The sequence below is a fragment of the Coregonus lavaretus genome (genome assembly GCF_964263955.1).
Source record: "Coregonus lavaretus genome assembly, chromosome: 27".
In the NCBI taxonomy this organism is placed as follows: Eukaryota; Metazoa; Chordata; class Actinopteri; order Salmoniformes; family Salmonidae; genus Coregonus; species Coregonus lavaretus.
The window spans coordinates 23,558,769-23,575,816 of NC_140014.1; positions in this window are offsets into that span (position 1 = coordinate 23,558,769).

Sequence of the window (17,048 nt, forward strand, 5' to 3'; positions counted from 1 at the left end):
GAGAGGTGACAGTAGAGGTTATGTGGTATAGCAGGGTCACTGGACCAGAGGCCATCCATGATATCCATGGTGATGATCACCACCGTGCTCAGATTGGAATATTTTTAGAGGTTAAAACACGTCATGTGTGTCATGACTTTCCCTCATGGGTTGAGGATCAAAGATGCCGGCTAGGGGCCAGTTTTATGACCGGTCGTAAATACCATGCAGACTTCCTCTTCCTTGCCATTAAGTATTGGGAGAAAGGACCACTTTGTTAACACAGAGATTCTTCCCGCCAAAACTCCAACATCCAAAAGTGGATAATGAAACAATATTCATACTTCAAAGAATGTGGGAAATTAATATGTTGTGATGTCATTAAAGACGGTGGAACAACATAACTGTATCTCTGGGGGTGTACACTTCCTAGTTATGAGGTTTGCATCTAATTGTTGTATAAAATGAATGATTAAGTATAATAATACTTTTGTGAAGATAACAATGTGATTTTAGCATTCTAGATGAGATGATTGTTTACATATTGATTTGTTCTCAGTCAGTGGCCATGCCCAAATGAGCACAAACATGATGAAACGCCCCCTTTTCTACTCAGGTATAAAACCCTTCGTGACAAAATTCACCTCAGACCAGCAGACGTGAAGCTTGAGCTAAACGTTACAAAATGGTTTAAAACTACAACTCCATTACCAAAGGAAGACCAAGCAGATTACGGTATAAGGCGGATGTTGCAAATGGTTGAATTTCTACCAGACCAGGAAGCGTGAAGCTGAAGCTACATGTTACAAAATGGTTAGACCAGAAAGACCAGAAAACGTGAGACGTTAGTCCACACGTTTGAAATGGAGAAACTCTGAAACTCTCAACCTCTACACGAGGTGAAGAAGAAGACAATGCACTAGACCTTATCATCTCAGTCTGCAGCATGTATAGTCGTCTAGAGAACTTTCACTAAAGACACGAGTTGGGAAGGACAATCTCTCTCCGACAACTGCTGGTACATCTGAAGTATCTATTGTAACAGATCAACTCTACGAACTACAGGGTACGCTGAAGTATCCATTCTAACCACCACTACGACCAGAAACTCTACCAAGGACATTGGGATTTCTGGTGGGCAAACCAGAGTCCTACATCATCAACTCAACTATCGAGGACAGCTACACGTAAATACATGTTGCATTTCTAATCCGAATGAGCGGTTAGTGGGGTTTTAAGCACTTGTATTTCCGTGAGCGTAGTTTCCAAAGTAACCACGATAGTTTGAATCTCTGTCTCTCCCTTCCACTCTGACCCTCCTTCTACCCAAGCATTCATGCTATTGTTAGTCCAGTCCACTAGGGACCTGTTTTCATTGTATTACGTTAGTAATCAATAGCCTATGTGTGTGTGTGTGTTTGTATTGTGTTAATATTTAGTTAGTTAGTAAATAAATAAGTAAGTGTATTGCTGATTCAACAATAATGTTAGGGTTCTTGCAGGTTCAAGGATTATGCAACGTTCAGAATGAGACTGATAAGAGGTAATTATTTAATAAGTGACTGTTATCGATATATAACATATATATCTTCTCAGAGTTTAATTCGGGAGATGGTAACTCATTAAACAACTTCTTCCATGGTGCCCCAAATTCCTAATGAGTTAATTGTTACATGTTTAGTTTAATCGAGTGACAATTAAACATAGTTAGTTGATTCGGTAAATAACAGTCATAAATATTACCAAATTGATTTGGTTCAACAAAGGAGACAATTCGAACATTTCCATATTAACCAAGATAAAGCAACACTTTCAGGTTAATTAAAGTTTAATTCCCAGATAGCCTATCCAGGTATGATTAATCATTATCATTGATTAATCAATTCAATTTGCTTTTGCAAATTAATTCACGTCCAACTCCCACATTACTGATGCAGTATTGATGGTTCATAAACGTCTATAAATAGATTAAAATCGTTTTTGCAGCTTCCAACTACTCAAATCCCAAACTTTGATTATTATTTTATTTTTTAAATAAATAATGTGCAAGCTATCAGAGTGGGTGGTCCCCACTCTCCCGCTAATTAGTGAACCCTCACCCATAAAAGGATTGATCGCTGACCTCAGCAGCGATACCAACCCTAACTATGCCATTAGCGGGAAAACAACAGAAATTGCGACAAACGCTCTCAAAAATCAACCATCGGGCGCAGGCCTTGTAAAGGTTATCTCCAGTTTAGCCCTGATGTCTTCCGATCTGAGATTGGCATCGGTCCAATACCGCAGTGCACAGCAGAAGCACGAGCAAGAAACGGTAGACATGAAGGGACAGGTGGAGAGAACCGGGAAACTAATGACAAAATCAGAAAAGGGAAAACTGTTGCTAGCTGTGGAACTGCGTTTGAAAACGGAACAATTAAAAGTAATTGCAAAAATGTATGACGACGAACGAGCACAAACTCTTCAACAAAATCGTCTTCTACAGGAACAAAATCGTCTTCTACAAGAACAACTTGATTTAGCAAAAACGAAATACGACGAAGTCCACACCAAACTAGATCAATCTGACGACTTATCTATAAACAGGAGTGCACAATTTGATTACAATACATGCAGTTTTGATGAACATTACTCAAAGCAATAATGTTCTAGTCCAAATGCTGCACACCAAAGATGATCAGTTAATGAACACAATGACCAACTTGGATGACAAATTGGCGAAAATCATTGAAGTCACTGACCAAATGAATGATGTGAGAATTCAAGTGATGAAGATGGAAATATTGATTTCTAAGCAAGCGGAGGAAATCTCATCACTGAATCTCTCGCTCCGTGCTCAAGCCCTCTACCTGCAAACCATGTCAGATAAGTATGAGGCCGAACGGAGCAAGTGCGACACTGACATGTTTGAAATAAGTACTCTAAGCGCCCAAGTGGACTCTGCCATGCAGCAGAATACCACCCTTTGGTACCATCTGGAGGAATTCCTGAACAGTCACGCGCTACAGCGTGACTACCCAGTCAAGCAACCAAGCTCGCAACCGGAGCTCGGTACACAAAGGAGTGAAGACGACAGAAGGTTTCAGACTTTGCCTCTCGCAGATGTCCCTCAGTCTTCCCCTCTTGGCCATTCTGCACAGGGTAATATGGTGCCTCCTCGCCAACAAAGCCAAAGCTTCGCTTCTCCTCTTGGCCTTTCGGCCCACAATTCCCCACAAGATGAAGCCAACCCTCCCCACGCACTTGGCACAGAACGCCTTGACAAACTCGTCAAAAACATCCACACCTTTGACCCTGTTCCAGGTAAGCCAAACGACACTGAGACGTTCCTAGTAGACATAGAGGACGCCTTTAATGGCTACCCGAATGCAACGGGTGCTGACAGGCTTTACTTGTTGAAGCAAACATCGAATAGACACGTGACAAGGTTCATTCATCTCCAACAGCAACACGTGCAAAATGACTACGCTAAACTTGCCACAGCTTTGAAAATAGAATTCAGTGGTTCTGTGACTCGCAAACACGACAGCTCACTGGCTAACACTGTCAAGCAAGCTCGGAATGAACACCCACAAGCTTACTTTCATAGGCTTCGTTCAGCTTACTTTGGCCTACTCACTGAAACAGGAATGGAAGAGCTGTTACCATTCAAACAAATATTTATTTCAAACATGTATCCCAACTTCATTACCTACTTGGGCCCTACAGCCCACGTTGGTTTGCCAATCTCAGAACTCCGAGAGCTTGCGAGCACAGCTTTTGAGGCATCAAAAGTGTGCAGTGCTAAGAGCCCTGACATCTCGATTTTGGAGTTTGAACAGGAGCACTCACTCCAGTTAGAGGGTGCATTATCAGGTATTGAAGCGTCAAGAGATGACGTACAACAACGGTTTCTACCACAAAACCACGATACCAATACCCAGCATGGTCTAAATAACTGTAAAGTACGTCGCCAGAGAAACGACTACCGCTACAATCGACCGGATCGCTACGTTCCTGCACCCAATCCACCCAAAGTGTCAGAGCACAAGGGTAACAAGGGTGCAAAAGGGTTCAATGACGACCGAAGCATACGCCAATACTCGCTAAAAGCTCTGTTAAGAGAAATAAAGAAGTGGAAAGAATTTGATAAACAGCAAAAAGACAAGTCACTATGACTAGACATGGAATTGCTGGACAACAGGTCAGCCAGAATTAACACCCTTAGCAAGGACATTAACAATTAAATTACTCCCACTCTCACTCCAGACCCTATCCAGGGCCCGCTCGATCAAGACACAAGCCCACAAGCTTTGTCTATAGTCTCTGTTATAAATGTTGCAAAGAAAAAGGTCAAACACATCGCAAGAGCCAATTCCACTCAAAACCTAATAAGTCAATCTGTTTTTCACCATGAACAGAAATGATACATCACGTCATTGCGAACGACCACTCCACTTTGTGGGGAATATGACCACAAAAAGCGACTCAAACAGCCCATACCTGGAAACAGTCCTGGAGGACTGCTTAACCTGTCATGCGCTAATTGATTCGGGCTCAACAATTTCGCTAATCTCTCAAACGTTGTTCAATGATCTCAAAAGGGCTTTGAACCCAGCTAAATGTTTGTTGAAAACGGAACAATGCGATATTTCACTTTGAGGTTTCACCCAGACAACCTCGCCTCTCACAATGCGACTCATGGTGAAACTACACTTCCAAGACGTATCGCTTGTTCACCCGGTGTATGTTACCAGCCTCGAAAGTGAACCCCTGCTACTCGGAGTAGACTTGACGGATCGGTTGATCCCACTGATGGATTGGAAGACCAAGCAAGTATGTTCACAGGCAACCGTGCCGTCTCCAATGACCCTACTGTCGTCTCCTACCGCTGACTGCGACACAGTCATCCACAAAGAGCATCTATCAAAAGAACCCCTTTCGAAAAATATGTCTCGAAACTTCTCTGTGCAGCATCTGACCCAAGGAGATATTACGATATCTCGTCACATTCAATCAGCAAACCTGATTGACCAGTCCTTTCATGATTTCAAACCAGCAGTCTCTGTGAATGAGCCACTTCCCTCCTCCTTGGAGTCATGCGATACTGTAGCTGAGATTAACTTCTCTTGTCCTACGGACACTTCTGCAAGCACTGCGGCCGTCTCAGGAATAAAAGCATCGACGTGCAGAGTGTTTTCCGCTTTGAGGGGGACTGAAACCCCTTACAATGAAACTAACGGCGTCAGCCCCACAACTGACCCGATGATTCCCACTGGTGAAATACTGTGCCATATTGCAGAAAGATATCCTTGTCTCAGTTCGCAGGTACTGGAACAGTCGCCACACGCAGACGCTGTGGTGACTGACAGGCCATGACAGCCACTGAGCATTTTCAAACACAAACACCAGGAGATTTGGTTGAATGGTTACAGCCAATCTACTAACCATGCAGCTGCTGACAACTCGTACAAAGGGTCCGACCCAGACCCATGATGAGCCTCATCGAGGCCGGTGGGGGGGTCAAGACTACGAGCAACACTGTAAGAGACCGCCAGAGCAGGAAACAAATCTAGTTGTAAACTTCCCCATGAGAACAGAGAGGAGCGGACAAGCCCCTCGACAGGGATAACCTTAGAACACATCTGAGATATCACTGAGGTGTACCACACTGGTGGTTAAATAAGTTCAGTGGACTTTCCACTTCCAAAACAAATGGCAACGATAATCGTTCCTTGCCATGTGTAGTTCAACTACAGTGCAACTAGTAAAATGCTCTAATCAGGTATTCTGGTAGGATAGCATTTCAGAATACATCGGTAGGATAGCTGGTCCCCTTGAGTACCAGTAACAATACCAGCTACAGTCAGTCCAGCTACAATCAGTAAGAAGGTTAGAGATCTAACAAGTCAAATTGCTCTTGACAACAGCAACAGGGGAGTTAGTTGTCACTCAGATTGCAACACGTGGAAGGGAATCTCCCAAAACACTCTTCTGATGGTTAACACACATGCCACTAATAAATAGAACCCTCCATTCAGGAAGAAAGTTATTAGAAGTCATGAACCATGATCACACCACGTACGACTGGTTCAGTGCTTATACAGTACTTCCGTCGTGAGGTTAGCTCCTCCGTGGATAACATAGCTATGAAATAGACTCCTTCCTACCTATTGCCACTACAATTGTGTAAAACACATTGACTTGTAGTAAAACCACTACAGGTCCCCTTGGCATATAGCTTGAGGTCGGCACCGATTCTTACTGACCTCCAGTCATTGACATGGAAATTATCTGACGACGTCAGACTCGTTCTGAACAGGTTGCAGCCTACCAGGATACTTGGTTTTCTTTCCCTTGGCATGCGCGCTTGTGTAAGCATAAACGCACATGTACAACGGAACATTTAATGAGGATTTATGCTAGGATCACTTAAGGGTCCGAGCAACACACCAGCCTGGGTAAAGTTGAAAATGTACCCTGAGGCCTTTGATTCTACAGCTACCGACCTCACCAGTTTCTCCCCAGAAGTCCATAGGTCATCCCTGTAGACTGTCATGTATCATGTAGTTATCAACTTAGGATAGTGCCTAAGCAACACACCACTAAGTGGGAAAACCCTAGACATGACATTAGAGACAATGCCATGATAGAATCATTTAGCCAAGACCGTGGATGTATATATAGAATACAGTCCAATTAGATGATTAAGGTGAGGTAACTATATTTTGTGTCTCTTTTGTTTATGCTCTTATTCATTTTGTTTCATTTTCTCTGACACATTTTGTTTCATTTTCTCTGACACTTACGAAGTGATGCCATAAACAAGTTCCCCATACAACCATCAGTTAGTGCCACAGCGCCGCTCACTTAGGAAATAAATGTAATTATGTATTTCGTGAGTGTGTGTGTGTGCATTGTTAACATCTGCCTAAGTTACTTCCCAGATCTACCAGCCTGGACGACCAGATGACGGGTCCGGAACAGCGATGCCCAACAAGGACATCCCCTGGCCATTCTTGTGGTGGCTTGCAGCTTGCAGAGATCCTCCCAAGGTAAATCACCAGAGGGGGACCGCAACGGCGATCCCCAACCAGGACATCCCCTGGCCATTCTTGTGGTGACCTGCAGCTTGCAGAGATCCTCCCAAGGTAAACCACCAGAGGGGGACCGCAACGATGATCAACAACCAGGACATCCCGGGGTCCTTTTTATGGTGGGTTGGAACTTGCATAATAATACCAAGATTGAACCACCAGAGGGGGACTGTCATAACTTGCCCTCATGGGTTGAGGATCAAAGATGCCGGCTAGGCAAAGGTTTGAAAACCCCTCTCCTGGGGGCCAGTTTTATGACCGGTTGTAAATACTGTGCAGACTTTCTCTTCCTTGCCATGAAGTATTGGGAGAAAGGACCCCTTTGTTAACACAGAGATTCTTCCCGCCAAAACTCCAACATCCAAAAGTGGATAATGAAACAATATTCATACTTCAAAGAATGTGGGAAATGGTCAGTGGCGAATTAAAGAACAATCATGTCAAATTCGTTACTATGTTGTGATGTCATTAAAGACGGTGGAACAACATAACTGTATCTCTGGGGGTGTACACTTCCCAGTTATGAGGTTTGCATCTAATTGTTGTATAAAACGAATGATTACATATAATAATACTTTTGTGAAGATAACAATGTGATTTTAGCATTCTAGATGAGATGATTGTTTACATATTGATTTGTTCTCAGTCAGTGGCCACGCCCAAATGAGCACAAACATGATGAAACGCCCCCTTTTCTACTCAGGTATAAAACCTAACCACCACTACGACCAGAAACTCTACCAAGGACATTGGGATCTCTGGTGGGCAAACCAGAGTCCTACATCATCAACTCAACTATCGAGGACAGCTACACATAAGTACATGTTTCATTTCTAATCCGAATGAGCGGTTAGTGGGGTTTTATGCATTTGTATTTCCGTGAGCGTAGTTTCCGAAGTAACCACGATACTTTGAATCTCTGTAGCACTATACAGTATTTTGACAATTTAGATCTTACACAGAGACACTGATTGTTCATCACTCTACAGTACTACAGTATAGATGGTTAATGTGTGTGATGTCATTATGCCCTCTTCACACATTTCCCCCTCTTCACCCTGGCTCCCTGTTGGCCCGCCACGCCCTGCTCCGCCCGCTGGTGGGGCAACTTCCCAGAACCCCTCTGACCCACCGGCTCCACTTTCTCTGCCAACAACAGAACAGCAGCAAACAGACACAATTAGGCCCTCATATCCTGAGTTGGGAAATGGAGTGGCGATGAAATATCCTGTGGCCATTAATCTTTCCCCAGGGGTTGAGGGTGACTGAAACCACAGGGCCCAGGCACTGATTAAATGTTTCTAATAGAGGCCATTCATCTCCCTGTAAATCTCCTGCATGTGTCACCACCACACAACTAACTATCTTTATTCAGCCTGCCTCTCTCCATAGAGACATCAACATTTTAATAATGATGCACACAAGTTGATCAACAAGCTAAAATCTTACAGTAATGTCTTTGCATCTGCCTAGCAAAATGACAAAGATACTTTTCAATTGCTCATTTGTTGATGAACATCCCAACCTTGTTTCAGCATAACCAATCTGATCATGATGTCATAAAGGACATTAACATTCCAAATGTATGTTTTACATTAACGACCACATGTTAATGGTCATCCTGCACTCTGATTATCCATAGCTGCTGCTGTTTTAATGGAAGATGGTTCGATAATATGCTGCTTAGTATGACTTGTGTAGACACATTTGTCATCAATATCTTCCAATCTGCCAATTTATCAAACCCCAAACACTTTTGTTCTCTCTGTCTGCCACAGGTGGAGCCAGGGCCTAGATAGATTATCAGATCACCCACCAGACTGGAATACAGATTTGTGGCCAAACAAAGAGGGAACATTTAATAAAACATGGAAAAAAACATCCAGGTACTAATATCTTTATAACATCAATATAAGCTGTTTTTTTGGTAATGTATTAGAAGTCAGTGTCTTTTATGATGGGTACTAATTTAGCATTGTACAATATTAGCATTCAATATGCCAAAAAACATCAACCATTCACATAGACGGTCCATACACCATTCCCAAAGGTACTGTATAATCATCGTCTAGGTCATCATGAATTACATTTATGTAATAACATTTCACCTGCCAGGCTCCATATGGTTCACATGACTCCAACCAAACAATAAGATAATTACATCCCAATTAAACAATTACCAAATTCAATCTCAATTGAACAACTGCCTAATCGTATCAGTGTAGCAACATTACAGTACACATGCTGTACATCCACTGCTGACATCAAGATGTCTGTGAGACTGTGAGCTCCATCAACGCATTAGACAAAGAGATTTGACAGAGCCAAGAAAGCATTCTGCAACTTTTGTCAGAGTAACACAAAGTAAATGTAGAACCTGCAGCATCAAGGTGGTGAGGTTGACTTCAGTAGTTAAATCATGTAAGATTCTATTCATTACCAATTAAATGTAACATCTTTAAAAAACGTAAGCCAAAATATGATTTCACCATCTTTAGATGACATTACTGGTTCTGCATTAGGAAAGATGAGGAGGTTGTGACAGGGGCAAGGGAGGGGGGGAAGGGAAGGGAAGGGAAAGGATACATGCTGGGATGGGCACATTGGGGGTAGGTATGAGATCATTCAAATCAGAGACAAAATAAAAACCTCCAAGCTGGGACAACACTGCCCTCCATTGGCAAACCGGAGCACATTTCTCTCCATACTGACACCCTCCATGTAAGACCAGTGACCACATAGCAATAACCTGTACCTATTTGACCTCCCGCTTGTCTCCTCTCTGCTTGGTTGGAGACTCCTGGAAGCTGACCAGACTGTTGGAGTAGGGTCGCCCAGGAACGAGAGAGCCCCTCTTTTCTGTGGATGAATAAAAGTCATTTCCTGAGACACAAGAGGTAAGAAAATGGACCTAGAACAGATATCAGGGCCACCTCTTTTCTGAAACAAACTGAGCTTTAATTAAATGCCACATTTGGCCCCTGCTGTGTGTTAGTCTCTTAAGCCCTGGTCCCAGTGATGAGGCAGGGCATCAGTGTGGTGTGTGGGGCCGTGGTTCCCCCAGGCCACAGGAGGTTGGTAGCACCTTAATGGGTAATGGCTGGAGCGGAATTGGTGGAATGGTATCAAATACATCAAACACATGGTTTCTATGTGTTGATGCCATTCCATTTGCGCCGTTCCGGCCATTATTATGAGCCGTCCTCCCCTCAGCAGCCTTCACTGTCCCAGCCCAGCGGTGATCAGCAAGGCCCAGCAGAGCTCCATCTGCTCTGGGTATCACCAGTGGCAGATCCCTACCAGGGAGAGCAAGGGGTGGGGGTCATGGATGAGTAACTGTGACAAGGTTGAGAGTCCTGGTCTGACATTACAGTACACCACCTCCTCTCTGCACTTCATCCTTCATCACCCCCTGCCCCCCAGTACATGCACTTGAGTCCCACTCCGGGCACAGACTCCCCACTGAGTAACAGCAACAGGCCAGCAATGGCCACACACACACACAAGCACGCATTGCATGCACTCACGCGCACACACACACACACCCATGCACGTACACACACACACATTTACTCTGAAGAGAGGCACTCACTGTACAGTCTCCAGCCAGATGTGACAAACAACACAAGTTTCCTTCCTGGGCTGCTGCTGCTGCTGTTTCTAATGCTCCATCAATCTAATGTTCTAAAGGGCAACTCTCTTAATGTTCCCCATCACAATGACAAAGGAAGAGGTTACTAGAGTCATTTATTCTTCAATATAAACTCATACACAAACACACACCATCTGTATTTATATCAATAAATAATTAGCATTTTTATATCGGCAAATCTGTGCAAAATTACGAACTATTAATTATTTGACCTTTGGTAGCTGTGACACTAAATGGGTTTTCTAAATGTAAGATATACTTGTGGGTTCCCAAGATATACTTACGGGCTCCCGAGTGGCGCAGCGGTCTAAGGCACTGCATCTCAGTGCTTGAGGCGTCACTACAGACCCCCTGGTTCGATTCCAGGCTGTATCACAACCGGCCGTGATTGGGAGTCCTATAGGGCGGCGCACAATTGGCCCAGCATCGTCTGGGTTTGGCCGGTGTAGGCCGTCATTGTAAATAAGAATTTGTTCTTAACTGACTTGCCTAGTTAAATAAAGGTTAAATAAAAAAAAATTGATCCATTATAAGATAAACTAAGATAAAATAGTGCACATGTGGAGTCTGCACTATGAAGCACACAACATTATTGATTTGCACATAAACATACAGTAAAAAACAAACACACTACCTTTTGAGATGGTGGATACCTGCTCTATGGCAGGCAGTAGGCCACTGGATGACCTCCGGGTCTCCAGAGCTTGTTTCCACCAGCTGCCCAGCTTACAGTGCCCAGCCTATCCTCTGGGGTGCTCCTGAAGCATGCTGCCTCATCCTTGTGCGAGGCCTTCTCCCCTCCAGGTAACCTTTCTCTGGATGTCTCTGGGGCTGAGGAGGGGCTGAGCTGGGGGGTTGCGGCTGGGGCTGGGCTGGTCCTGCGGGACAGGGGGACTCCAGGGATCTGTAGCTGTCTGGAGCGTACAGACCTTCGACGGGGGATGAGCAGGGAGGAGTCCTGGAGAGAGAAGGGCCTGATGTACCTCCCAGAGCCCCCACTGTCCTGTTCCCCCTCCAGGGTAGAGCCTCTCTCTGTATCTCAGCCACTGGGTCCTGCATTTCCCAGCTCCTCTATAGAACAGAACGTTTGGTGGAGCTAAGAGAGCAGGTCCTGGGTGGTCTCCGTGAGGGCACAGGATGTCAGGATCTCTGGTTGGTCAACTGCATCCTGGGAGTCCCGGAGAAACCCAGATGGCCATACTGTAGGTGGTCTGCATAGTATGTACAGTATGTAATTGGACAGTAGAGAGGTCTGTCACCTGTAAGGGCTCCAGCTCCAGGAAGCAGCGAGATGAGGCAGCAGCAGCCCCAGAGAAGGGGGAGCTCTGGGGGAGGAGGTTCTCTGATTTGTCCCCTCCAGGTATGACGCACCACACGTCAGTCACATTTGGTGAATGAATGATTTCCTCAGTCACTTCTTTGAAGTAGTCCATTTTATCTGGATTATCATGAACAAAGGTAATTTAGTTGAAGGGCTAATTATTTAATTATCTCTCAGTCAAGTCATACAGTATATACAGCAGCTATTGTGAAAACACAGCCACAACACTGAGAGTGTAGTAACACTTGAAACACACCATAGTCAGGTGTCAGGAAGTTGTGACTCTCCACTTGGATCTCAGAAACAGAGGGCACTGATTGGTTGTCCTCATTACTATAGAACTGAGGATGGAGGTTTAGTCTGCTCAGACTATGCCTGACAAACAAATGATCACATAAAGAACATGTCCTGATCTTACTGTACTTTATAACACAATGCTGGCCACAAAAAATAGTGGAATAATGGACTAATCAGTCTGTTGAAATGATAAAGTAAACATAGCCATTGTGTAAATGTAAGGATTGAGAGGGGTCACCTTCTGTCTAATGTTACATCTACAGGGGGAACGGCCTCCTCTTCCACAATGAAGACGTAGTCTCCTGGTATATCACAGGTCATGATCTCCTCCACTCCCTCTAATGGAAACATTACAAAAGAAACAAAAAAACACACACTTTCAAGAACTCAGATGACCAGAAAATGTTCTGTTGGGGTAATACTCAAAGAACTTTCTTTCAAAAAGAGCCGACAACTTAAATCTTGAGTATCAAACAGCTCCAGTTGGTGCGTCTGAACTCACACTCAGTGGAGAACACCAGCTCGTCCACATTCATGCTGTCTTTACTGAGGCTGTTGCTCAGTTGGTAGAGCATGGCGCATGCAACGCCAGGGTTGTGAGTTCGATTCCCACGGGGGGCTAGTATGAAAAATGTATGCACTCACTAACTGTAAGTCGCTCTGGATAAGAGCATCTGCTAAATGACTACAATGTAAATGTACATGTAAATGTAAGGAGACAGGGTCTGTGGCGCCCTCTAGTGTCCAAGGCAGGTCAGGGCAGCCTGGGTGGAGTATGTCTGCTGGGGGGATGGGCTGTCATACCCTCCTCCATCACTAAGGAGGGAGGAGATCTGCTGCAGCATCACTGTGCTTCCATACACATATGGGACACCCCATCTCAGAGGGGGCAGAGAGGAGGCAGAGGTGAAAGAGAACATCGATTCAGAGCTCTCCTTGGACTGGGATTGAGAGGAGAGGTGTGCCGGGGTCCAGTGTTTCTCCTGCATTGAGACAAAGAAATGCATATTTTAATAATCATAATTTCCCAAGTATTATTCCTCAGCACACTCACTCTCAGACAGAACCACAGTAATAAAGTACCTCAGCAATAAGAGGCAGGTCATCATTAGGTGGCTCTGTGTCTCCCTGCTCTACCAGCCTGTCAGTCATCATATCCACTGGGGAGGTGCCAGGGAGGAGGTGCCTCAGGGCCTGGGTGGTCAGACTCAGCTTCCGACAGCATTGGGAACAACATTTGTGGGGTCATATTTTATTGACTGTACCTCACAGTTGGCTGGGGTTGTCTAAGTTCAATCATAGATTCCCTGAGGAGTCTGATCCAATCCTCTGGAGAGAGAGTGTTGCTGTTCTGAGACTGATTCTGCAGGGCAGAGAACGGACGAATTGGAACCCCTGCAATTCACAACATTTCAATGACTTTCAGAATACTTGATAGTGATGATGATATATCTGTACCTGGCTCTTTCACTGTCATAGGGATCCCTGTGGTCCTCTTACGCTGAGGAAGCCCATCTACTCCACACTGACTCTCAGTCTCCTCCGACTGATTAGTACAATGGCCTACATCCTAATAAAGGTACAGTTTTTCAATAGAAAATTACTGACATAAACACACTGCATGTACTGTATATGCCTATATGTATTTACATGTCTATTATGATATGTGTTACAAAAGGGGTCACCTTCCATACTGCTTCCATGCAGTCTGAAGCCTCCACACATAGGCCAAGCCTCACATCCATTGAGGAAGTACCTGACCATGTCATCACTTCCTGTGTGACCTTTCTTTAGGAGGGCCCAGGCATCTGAGACATGGCTGAGGGGCAGAGAAAACTAGATTGAATATGAAAACCGTAAGCCATATAGAGAAACTGTATATGGTACAGTAGTCTATGCAGTATAGTATATCCTTGTGTATCTATACCTGTTCTGTAGGAGTACATCCACAGAGAGCTTAAGGTCGTGGGGGCTCTCTGTGGCTGGTCTGGTCCACTATAGATACTTCAGCGCCAAGTGGAGCTGCTTTCTCCTCAGCAGGCTGTGGATGATGCAGCGGTGCTGCCAGGAGAACCAGGGTGGTTCAGACCTGGGGCTCAGCAGCAGCTCCATTGAGCCCTACACAGATGTAATGACATACACTCTTAGAAAAAGAAGGTGCTATCTAGAACCTTAAAGGGTTCTTCGGCTGTCCCCATAGGAGAACCCTTTGAAGAAACCTTTTTGGTTCCAGGTAGAACCCTTTTGGGTTCCGTGTAGAACCCCTTCTACATGGAACCTGGAACCAAAAAGGGTTCTACTTCGAACCAAAAGGGTTTATTCTATGGGGACAGCCGGAGAACCCTTTGTGTGTAGCCATAGGACACTCTAACCCCCATTTTGGCTCTGTTGAACCATGCTAGAAGGCATGTATACTGAGTGTACAAAACATTAAGAACACATGCTCTTTCCATGACAGACTGACCAGGTGAATCCAGGTGAAAGCTATGATCCCTTATTGATGTCACCTGTTAACTCCACTTCAATCAGCGTAGATGAAGGGGAGGAGACAGGTTAAAGAAGGATTTTTAAGCTTTGAGACATGGATTGTGTATGTGTGCCATTCAGAGGCGCACCGGTTTGTGTCAAGAACTGCAACGCTGCTAGATTTTTCACGCTCATCAGTTTCTCGTGTGTATCAAGAATGGTCCACCACCCAAAGGACATCCAGTCAACTTGACACAACTGTGGGAAGCATTGGAGTCAACAGGGGCCAGCATCCCTGTGGAATACTTTCGACACCTTGTAAAGTCCATGCCCTGACGAATTGAGTCTGTTCTGAGGCCAAAAGGGGGGGTTCAACTCAATATTAGGAAGTGGCTCTTTCACTGTCATAGGGATGTTTTGTACACTCAATGTACACCAATGGACTAAATGGTACTGTGACACTGGTCACAGAGGTCAGAGTAACATACTGATAACTGTCCATGGTCGAGCAACCAGAAGGCCCGGATCTGCTGTGAGAAGCTGGGTGGGATGGTGAAGGCATGGCAAAAGGACTGCAGGAGGTCATTTTTGCACTGTAGAAAATTGGCCATGTCCAGGATGAAGTACATGAGCTGTGCACAGACTGTGTTAAGTGTAGTTTACATGATCAAGAATACTGTATATTAATTTCAGTTCACATGACAGTCATATTAACACAGTCATACCTTTGAGGACACTTTATGGATTCTCCATGGTTGGATACAATAGCCTGAACAGACATGTTGTCAATGCAAGGCACCAGAACCAGTTTCAGCAAAGCCTGCAGGTTAAGGGGCGGGTACCCCTGGTCGGTGCAGTCCTCAGAAGTCCATATGGGCCTGTGTTGTTTGTCCATCTGAGCCACCATACCCTGGATCAATGAATTCCACCTTTCCCTTCCCTCCTCCTCCAGACTAATCAAATAGAGGGAGAGGAAAAGGGAGATGTGGAGAATCGATCAAGAAAGAAAGATTAGGCAGTAAAGGAGGAAGACAGAAAGAGAGCGAGAGACAGACTGCCTATCAGTGATTTAAGAGTTACCCAGGAGTGTGGAGGCAAGCCCTGCGGTGGTTCTGGTCTATCTCTCTCCACATCTGAGAGATCCACTTTATTTCTTGAGCATCTGAGAGGAGGAGAGGAAGAGTCAGTGTATATGTAAATACTATAGACTAACCCTAATCCTAGACTGGTAATACATTGTACTTACAGCTAAAGCGCCAACCCTAACCGTATCAATAACCCTAACCCTAGCTATAACCCTAACCGTAACACTACAATACTACAACATACAACACTTGTTACACTGTACTTATAAGAATAGTTACACAGTAATAACAACTCTGTGATGTAAAGTGTGACCGGTTTGTAAAGTTTGACTGTGTGTGTAATATTAACGTATGCATCCTTACGAGGGTACTTGGGCAGGAGTCCGGTGATGCCCCACCATTGTACCAGCCGACCCAGCCAGATGTGCTGCTTCAGAGCTCTGCATTCCCGATTCCAGCAGTCCTGCCTCACTGCTGAGGAGCCACAGTCGACCCTGCAGACCACACATGGGATCCCCAAACCTACATACACACACACAAAGGAGAGACAGCCACCATTCAATCAGAAAACAGCTCTCTTTGTAGAAACGACAATTCCAATCCTCTTTTCACCATATGTCCCCATATTGTTACACCCGTCCCATATGTTAGAACTAGGTGTCTAGGTAAGCTCATTGTACTAAACAAACTAGCAAGTTGATATCATTTATACAACAATCTGATCATTGTGAGAGTCGTGGTTGGAGTAGTACTGTACCATGCCTCCTCCCCCACTGGGCCAGAATCAGCAGGTTCCTCAGCCGCTGCAGCAGAAGGTGCACCCTGGTGAAGCAGCTGTGGTCCAGGAACATCCACAGGCCCTGGCAGCGGCTGAAGCCTGGAGACAGGGGAAGGGAGGGGAGGGGAGAGGGCGACCCAGAGAGAGGTGACAGGAGAAGACCTCAGGAATACAGCCGTGAAAAGAGCTGGGATCAATAACATTGGGGTCTGTTTGGGATGGCTGGTGCTGGTGTATATCTGCTTACATAGGGTGAGTAACTCCTTCTTTGAAACTTCAGCCGTCGTCTGGACCCAGCTGCTAAAAGAAGCGAGGCTGTCCTCCACATCAGCATCTCCCACTGAGAGACAGACAGGTGAATGGAATGAGACAAATGAATGTCATGACATTATCA